Genomic DNA, 9,503 nt, shown 5'->3' with positions numbered 1-9,503 from the left:
TTCTTCCAACTATCTGATACATTTCACAACCCAAAAGGTTTGTACCGCCACTCGTTTTCTACAACCTTCAAACATATTAGCCTACCTCAGCACCACGAAACCTTAAATTCCTTGGTAAAATTTTACGGGGCCTTACATCCTCCCATGCTTAGGATCATTCGTCCTCGAATGAGGAGTAGAGTACGCCCAAAACATCCAACATAATTCATCCCTTCTTTCGCACATATCAAGCCTCCAAATTTTGACTAAACTCCTAAAAGTTTCAGAAATTTCGGCAGAGTCTCCCCTGTAATTGGGCCTATCCACTTGCCAGAGTAACACCAAAACCACCCTAACAACACCTCCATAACTCAACAAAACATCAAAATATATATACCAATAATACCAACCTTGACATTACAGGCACTACATTAACAAAAGTGGTACCTTGACATGAATTGTACATAGTTAAGTCATAATACATAGAAAGTACCTTTCGAATCACAACCATTTGTCTATACAAACAATTGAGAATATTTTCTTTACTTTGACGGAGGCAATCTCAACTTTCGGACTTATCTAACAAGGATGATAATTAGGTGCCTCTAATAGTCCAATTATCCATTAACTTTACCTTTGTTAACCATTCACATAATATCTTCATGGAGAAAATCTAGGGAATAGCCCGTTCATTTTCTTCAACTCTAAATCTCTACGTCAAACACCCAAATTAAACTTTTGGCAACCTTCAACAAATATTCTATGATGTGCTAGAATGAATATGACTATAGAGTTTCCTACCCACCATATTTGATAATGGAATGATGCTCTTTTTTTGACATGTTTGAACCTACAACTCTCGATAGAATTACAACAAATGGGAAGAACAAGGTTCGAGATTGGGCTGAAATTATTCAAGAATCCATCAATGTGCTGAGAAGGGCATTTCAGGAGGTTATATCCTAAGAGACATGAAGGTTACTACCCATAGCGCTGACATGGTTAATCATTGTGATGACATCCTTGATTCGACAAATGAGGCATAAAGTTAACTTGTACATATGGGTAATGTGGGAACCGTGTACATGATCCTAAGATGTAAAAGAAGTGAGTCATTTTAGACATGTGATATATGAGAGGCATGATCGGGAGGATAAAGACGGTAGCATCAGTTACTCTAGGAGGATGATGAGTTATGAAAGGGACAGTAGCAATTGTTTTATGCCCTATGTGCCTTGTTCGTCAATAGTAAGCCTTAAGGAGAAATAGCCAAGTACGTGACACTAGTTGCCCTCTTAAGTGTAGGGAAAGTCGGTTTAACTCAAAATGACAAAAGGCTTGCACCATGAATATGATAGAGATTCCGAAAATAAATGAAGTTACGTTACGCTCTTAACAGTATTTGACACAAGGAAACTACGCCCCAAGCCTACCAAGTTGAAAAGGAGGTTGAACACTTGTGAGGCTCTTATTCTGGAAGCTTAACACTTTCCCGATAGTTGATCCTATATGAGAGGACTAGAGATGCAATAAACTTTTCTTTCAAATCGATATGCTCGTGATATGTGCCAAAATTTGAAACATCCACATAAAGTGGTGACGGAAAGGTCGTGGTAAGACTACGTAACTTCAACCACACACGAGTGAAACCATGTAGCTAGGACATCTAAATATTGGATTAAATCATGCATTGGTTAGAGAGGTTCTAATGGTTAATATGATGCTCAGGGGAGAGGGGCAAATAAAACTCATATCCACCCAGGGATGTGGAATGTTAAGGTTAGTAAACTCTCCACACATGATAATGGCATAATAAATGATTCTAGATGCTAAGTGTAAAAGATAACGGAACCCAGGAAGACACTATAAACCAATCATGGAAGGTTTGTGAATGTTCATAATGAGTTCGCCATGGATTTTATGACTTGAAAAGTACCCATATGCTACTGAAGGATGGGAAAAACATGAAAAGAAAACATGATGCTATGATAACCCCAAAGGTGCATTCGGTCTTGACGGAGAGCCTATTAAGGATCTTATGAGAAACAAAGTGTTAAAGAGACTCATAGAAAGACGCAATTGTCACGACCTAAACTGATGGGCCACGATGGGCACCCGGTACCTTACTCAACCGAGTACCAACGTAACATATCTTTCTTATTACATCATCATATACACGTGACATACGGGCCTAATAGGCCAACATGATCATTTATAAACTCAAAACATAGGACGACAAGGTCGTACAATATTTCACGTACACGACATATGTCTACAAGCCTCTAAGAGTACATAAATGTTATAAAGGTTGGAACAGTGCCCCGCCATACCAAACCATACACATCTAAATCATACTGACCAAACAAGCAACTCCAAAGCAAATGGAGTGCACCAATATCTTCTGCTAGGCTGATCGCCTACTTGGAGGACTCTCGACCTATCTATCGAGACCTGCGGGCATGAAACGCAGCATCCCCAGGCAAAAGGGACGTCAGTACAAATAATGTACCGAGTATGTAAGGAATTAAAATCAGTAAATAATAGACATGAGAGAAACATGGAGTAAAGACTCGACATGTACGTCTGCATAGCACTGTGAATCATTTCATCTTTATAACATCATGCATATGCATATAAATGTCATACCATGCATAGGTATATGTGTTCATAACATCATCAAGCCTCTGAAGGCATCCCATCATATCATTTCGGCCACTATGGGCAAATCATCAACGTACACCAGTTGATCAGGTGGTGGTGCGTATATAACGTCATAAACTTTTCCCATATCCCATATACATATAATATACATATATATGCGTATATAACGCCATCTGGTCATGGGTCAATGTATATGTATAAATCCATGAAATGCATAAGAAATACGTTAATAATATTTTCTCGGAATGTCATAAAAATAATATGCCTTAAGAAATACATTAATAAGATTTTCTCGGAATTTCATAAAAATAATATGCTTGTCGGATAAATTTTATCAAATACGTATTTTTCTGAGACCCATGATGTAAGGACCCGTAAAAGGTTTAACCAAAAACTCGGGGTTTCGTGGTGCCAAGTTAGAATCCTGCGTTATTATAGTAGAAATCCTTCGCGGCGAGCTTGAAAGCCGCGGTTCGGACTTTTTGGATTGAACAGTACCCTACGGACTGAGAGGAAAATATTTCACAGAAAAACGTGTTTCTACGGCCCATTATATGGTCGCATAATCACTCTGCGGACCGCATAATGGCTGCAGAGTGAAGCCGAAAGTTTGGCCAATTTGAGGTCAGTTTTGCTGTCGATTATGCGACCACATAATCGATATGTGAACCGCATATCGTTTGAATACTTCCTCTTGGGTTTCTGTGGAGGGAGTTTTGTGGTGCATTATGCGACCGCAGAACAAGTATGCAGACCACATACTGGTCACATACCTGAGCCGAAAGTTTAGGCCCCTGAGGGACATTTCTGCGGTCACTTTGCGGACCGCGTAACCATTATGTGGTCGCATATGCGACCGCAGACCTGTGTTGGGGCACCCATTTTCTTAATTTAAAACCCGACCCCCATTCCGTTAAAACACCCCCTTAGTCTATTTTGAGCTCATTTTCTAATACTATAGAGTGAGAGAGGGATCCTTAGAGTGAGAAATTAATCCTCATCAATTATTCTTTAATTCTTGCTTGAAACTTTGAAGATTATCAAGGAAAGCAATCTAGGCCTCCATCCTAGAGGTAAGAATCTATACCCTAGCCCTAACATTTTTGAAACTTATACTGAAAATGAGTAATTAATAAGATGGTCCATTGGTATGAGCGTTGTTTATCTTGCATGCATGTGTGTGGTAAAAAGAGTGTGGAAAAGGGAACTAGAACCATGAATATTTTCCTAATTTTGGGTTCAATTTGTATATTGCAAAAATAGATTGAGGTTGCTAAGGGTTCCAGATAATTGTAGAGTCTAAAGAAGCACAATTGAGGTATGTATGGCTAACTCTTTTCTTCCTAGCATCGAACTCCTGGTGTCCGAGTATTTGGTGTAAGTTCCGACTTAATCATACTCGAATTGTTTGCCTTAGTGTGTTGGGTTGGAAGATTTATGTTCCCTAATTGTTTTAGATGTTTAGAACTGCTCTGATACTACTTTTGTCATGACCCAAACCGATGGGCCTCGACGGGCACCCGGTACCTTACTCAACCGAGTACCAACATAACGTATCTTTCTTATTACATCATCATATACACGTGACATACGGGCCTAATAGGCCAACATGATCATTTATAAACTAAAAACATAGGCCGACAAGGCCGTACAATCTTTCACGTACACGACATAGGTCTACAAGCCTCTAAGAGTACATAAATGTTATAAAGGTCGGGACAGAGCCCCGCCATACCAAACCATACACATCTAAATCATATTGACCAAACAAGCAACTCCGGAGCAAATGGAGTGCACCAATATCTTCTGCTGAGCTGATCGCCTACTTGGAGGACTCTCGACCTGTCTATCGAGACCTGTGGACATGAAACGCAGCATCCCCAGGCAAAAGCAATGTCAGTATAAATAATTTACCGAGTATGTAAGGAATAAAAATCAGTAAATAATAGACATGAGAGAAACATGGAGTAAAAGACTCGCCATGTACGTCTGCATAGCTCTGTGAATCATTTCATATGTATATCTTCATTCATATACGTATAAATGTCATACCATGCATAGGTATATATGTTCATAACATCATCAAGCCTCTGAGGGCATCCCATCATATCATTTCAGCCACTGTGGGCAAATCAACAACGTATACCAGCTTATCCGGTGGTGGTGCGTATATAACGCCATAACCTTTTCCCATATCCCATATACATATAATATACATATATACATGTATATAACGTCATCTGGTCATGGGTCAATGTATATGTATAAATGCATAAGAAATACGTTAATAATATTTTCTCGGAATGTCATAAAATTAATATGCCTTAAGAAATACGTTAATAAGATATTCTCGGAATGTCATAAAAATAATATGTCTGTCTTATAAATTTTATCAAATACGTATTTTTCTGAAACCCATGAACAGAAGATATAATAATAATTCACATAGGGAATCAAGAATATAGACACCCCTAATATTTCTATGAATAGAGTCGTTTATAGAAACTATGCGTTTGCTCGTTTCTTTCAGTATCATTTGGGTCATGCTAAAAAGAAAGAAGGGATAGCCTTAACATACCTAGAGTAGGAAAAAATCAGTATGATGTTCTTGGAAAAGGTTGCACCGTACTCCTTTAGAACCGCAAAATTTTACGTTGCTAATAATTCTCGTTGGATTCCTTTTGATTGCAAGAATTCACATTTTTTATGGGAATTTGCAGAAAATGGGTAAGAAGTCACGTTGCTAATGTGCTAACTCTCACATCTGGTTGGAGCGTTCTTTTGGTATTGAAAATATTAGTGTTTGAGAATTAAAATGTTATCTTCATTCAAAATCCTAGAATGATGTGTTTTGAAATCAATATTTTTGGTTGCCACCTAACCAAAGGTGACTAAGAGTCACTTGTTTGGAAAGTGGCTTGCTACCACGTGGGGTGGGGTGGAGAATTTTCAAGCTTTATCCACTTATTAGGTAATTAGGTAATGTCCTGTTACCCAGTAATTAACCAATTACCCGCATAATTAAGAATTATCTCAAATTATTTAAAATGCTACTTACTTTTAACATACCTTATACAACTTACTATCATGGCCATGTGGTACCTTGTATGGTACTAGTCCATAATACCGAGTATTTTAGCTCGGGCCGTATTTTATCCCAAGATGTCAAATTTTGACGAAATTCATTTTCTTCGATTTGCTTACCCTCTCACCTTCACGAATTTACTCATCACTTGTTTGAAATAGCATAATACTTATAATACCACAATAATCTCATTCCTGAACTTACGTCGATTACCTTACGACGAAACTTTAACATACGAAAATACGGAATGTAACATCTCATTTCCGAGCTTATATTAATTTACTTATGGCGTACTTCCATGTACGTAAACATGAGGTGTAACAGCAATCTCACATGGCTATCCAACAAGTGTCGGGAGACTAGCACAATAAGTTCACTAACTAGGGATCATAATCAGAACATGTTGTAGAGGTGTAAAGAGAGAGTGGACACTTGTTGTGGGCTGGATATGTTTAGCCATAATAACTCTCAAACTGCAATACCAGGCCACCTCATGGGCAACTACAATACTAGGAACAAGGGGAGTTACTTACTGTGGAATGATCTAAGTGCACATGAAAATTATACTGAGATGGGCGATTAATAGATATTTATACGACAAATTTGTGAGGATCCCAAGTTTCAGAGAGACTATATGCAGACAACTGACCATTTCAATTGACATGTACACATATGGTAGGTTTTGAGACATGCTCTTATGTTACTAGACAGTGAAAAGGTTTCATGATAATGTTCCCAAAGGGAGTAAAGTGATTCCTTAAATCCTATGATCCGCATACACAGGAGAGGGAGATAGAGTGTGTCTTAAGAAATATCTCACGCTAGGCTGATTTACATTAGATTCGATTCCACATAGGTAAATTTTATGATGGTGCGTGCACAAGTGAGCAGATATTATCCATTTGAATCAAAAGGTTATATAAGAAATTCATCAGATATAGTCCCTTGTTGAGACTTTATGGAAGCAAGTGGAAAGTATTAGCCTAGGGCTATAGCTCAGTTCAAGGAAATGATTATAGAACTCAAAATTCCTCAAGAGATTGTACGTAAGAGAATTGTGATAAAGAGGCTTCACGAATAATGCATCTCATTCAAAGAGTAGGTATATGCAATGTCTTGAGATTCAGTGTGTTATTAAGACCATATCTATATTGGCTCTTTAATGCAGATGTAAATATACGACAAAGAAAATTATGCGATGTTCATAATGAGGTACTAAGGAGTGACTTACTTGGTGATTTTAGGTTGACAGGGCGGTTCCTTAACTGATGCCCCTTGACTCCACATCCATAACATACATTGGTACCATAGTGAAATACCCTCGAATGACATCTCCTACACTTCACGCAACAGGGATGAGGTCCACTAAACTGATTCACCCCACTGACATGATATTAACCCTTTTTGAATACATCACAATCATCCCCCTTATCCTTTCTCCCAGCCTTCATGGCGGGAATAACAATCTATGTACCGGTTTGCTATGTGGGCCTTTGGAATTTCCCAAGCTTACCACCCCTAGCACTCTCTAGAGCATACTCACAACACGAAGCCAAATGTTCGCGCCCGCATATCGTGTAGACCGGGCTAAGTGTACCCAACCTAGGGCATTTGTTCTTCTTGTTCCCCATCTTTCCACAACCATAATATATTTCAAGAGTCACCTAACACAAACCCAAGTGGCACTTCTTACAAATCAAACATTCTGGCTTATTGGTACCAACAACCCTCTTTCAATTCTTAGGTGCTCTCAGCACATGATCTGGTGGTGTGGTAACATTAATAGGAACAAGGACACTTCGCCTAGCAATTGGTTCTTTCAATCCCTCCTCGCTGCCTCGAACTCGTGGATTACTCATCTGGGAAAATGAGACATGATGAGGAAATTAGCTTCCTACCTTGAGCTCCATTTCACAATCTGTAGTATCAAAGAAGGGTGACATTCCTAAATGTCCAAGTAGCCTCCTAATTGTAGATGTGGTCGGCAACACACCAATAAGAAGGACTCTACTAGACACGGCTCCGAGACATCCTAGGACACTTTAAAACCTTAGGCTCTGATACCAAGATTGTCATGCTCCGACCTCGGGGAACGCGATCGGCGCTCAACCGAGATGCCCTTGTCAAGAAAGCCTACTTGATGCCTTCTACCGAACCTTGCCCAATAACAATAAAAGAACCATTAACAAGAGATAAGCATGAAAAGGGTAAAATGTTCCATATTCTTTTTCCATTACTCAAAGGATATTCCTTTTACAATTTCCAAAATATTACCAGTTCATAATTACGAGGGAAAAACATATTTGCCAAATACCAACACTTCTAACTCATTACCCAACATCGTACACCAACCACTACGTGTCTACGGAGTCTCTAAGTATAACAGAAGAATAGTATAGAAGTTCCGGCGACAAGGCCCGGGCTATACCTCAAAACACAAATACAATGTCAAGTGACATATGGCCTAGAATGGAGTAGGGCTCACCAAAACCTGCTGAGTAGAGAGTAACTGCTAACGAGGATCAAAAGGGACATTAGCACATATGGAATAGTACTAGTATATGAAGCTAAATTTCCTCTTTAGAAATAGAATGCCAATATAAGAAGGGGAAAGTATGGAAGCAACAAGTAACAATCAATGATATCCAAATATAAAGTTATAATAGAAAAAAATTCAAAGTACGAAAATAATATTATTTTTGGTTGGAAGATCATTAGTATCGATATACCACCGTGATTTTATCACAGAGTCCAATCACGGCCCGATCAACTTGTCCGTCTCACCCAAAGATATCCAATCACAATCACAATCTCTACACAAAGCGGCCCTGCAGCCTCACCCTAATGTGTGCGGGTGGAGGTGTAATCACAATCATAATCTCTACACAAAGTGGCCCTGCCTCCTCACCCTAATGTGTGCGGGTGGGGGTGTAATCACAATCACAATCACCACCATGTGTGCGGCATGGCCTCCGATCTCGACCCGATCGGCTAGGTCGTCTCACCACAATGCCGTGTGGATTGACATCAGCCTTTGCAAGCAATCATCTCATCCCAGTTAAGGGGAATATTCTCATCACATAAATCTCATCCCAAATAAGGGGAATAATCACAATGCACTCCTACACTGGCACGTGTAGGTTCGGGGTTAGGTTATTTCAACCCACCCTTCCTCGGTGACCAACGATACTCCCAAAAATATTTTTGTTTTGCACATAAGGGAAACAGATGTACAAATACATTCACCTAATAACTATTCACACCATATATATAGCTTTATTATTACTTTCAACCATTCACAATATCATTATTTCCTTGGCTTTCTTGGCCATACGTATGATTCTTCATTCATGGCACGCTGGCCGCATTTCATATTTCACACTTTCATTTCTTTACTTTCAAAGACCACCATCACAGACATCAACATATAGAACATTTCAAAAATCACCATTTTAGGTTCATTAGTAATGAAGGCTTTAAGCACAATAGATTCTTTTCCAAACAATGGAGCAAAATGACTAGCAATTGAAGCACGAGTTAAAATCATAAACGAATGACACACCACTTATTCCAAAAAGGGAAATACACACTTTCAACTCATGAGTATGTAAAGAAAAACTCAAATCACATTGGAAATATTTATAAAGGAGAGCATGGTGATTTACTATTGAAACACGAATACAAATCAAATGCACTAGTTACAACAACCATGCCCACGTTTTACATCTCACTCTCATTTCTTTAACTGTCAAGCATATTTATAGATTTTCATCAATAA

The sequence above is a fragment of the Nicotiana tomentosiformis genome, chromosome 9 (assembly GCF_000390325.3).
Source record: "Nicotiana tomentosiformis chromosome 9, ASM39032v3, whole genome shotgun sequence".
In the NCBI taxonomy this organism is placed as follows: Eukaryota; Viridiplantae; Streptophyta; class Magnoliopsida; order Solanales; family Solanaceae; genus Nicotiana; species Nicotiana tomentosiformis.
This window is presented reverse-complemented; position numbering follows the sequence as displayed.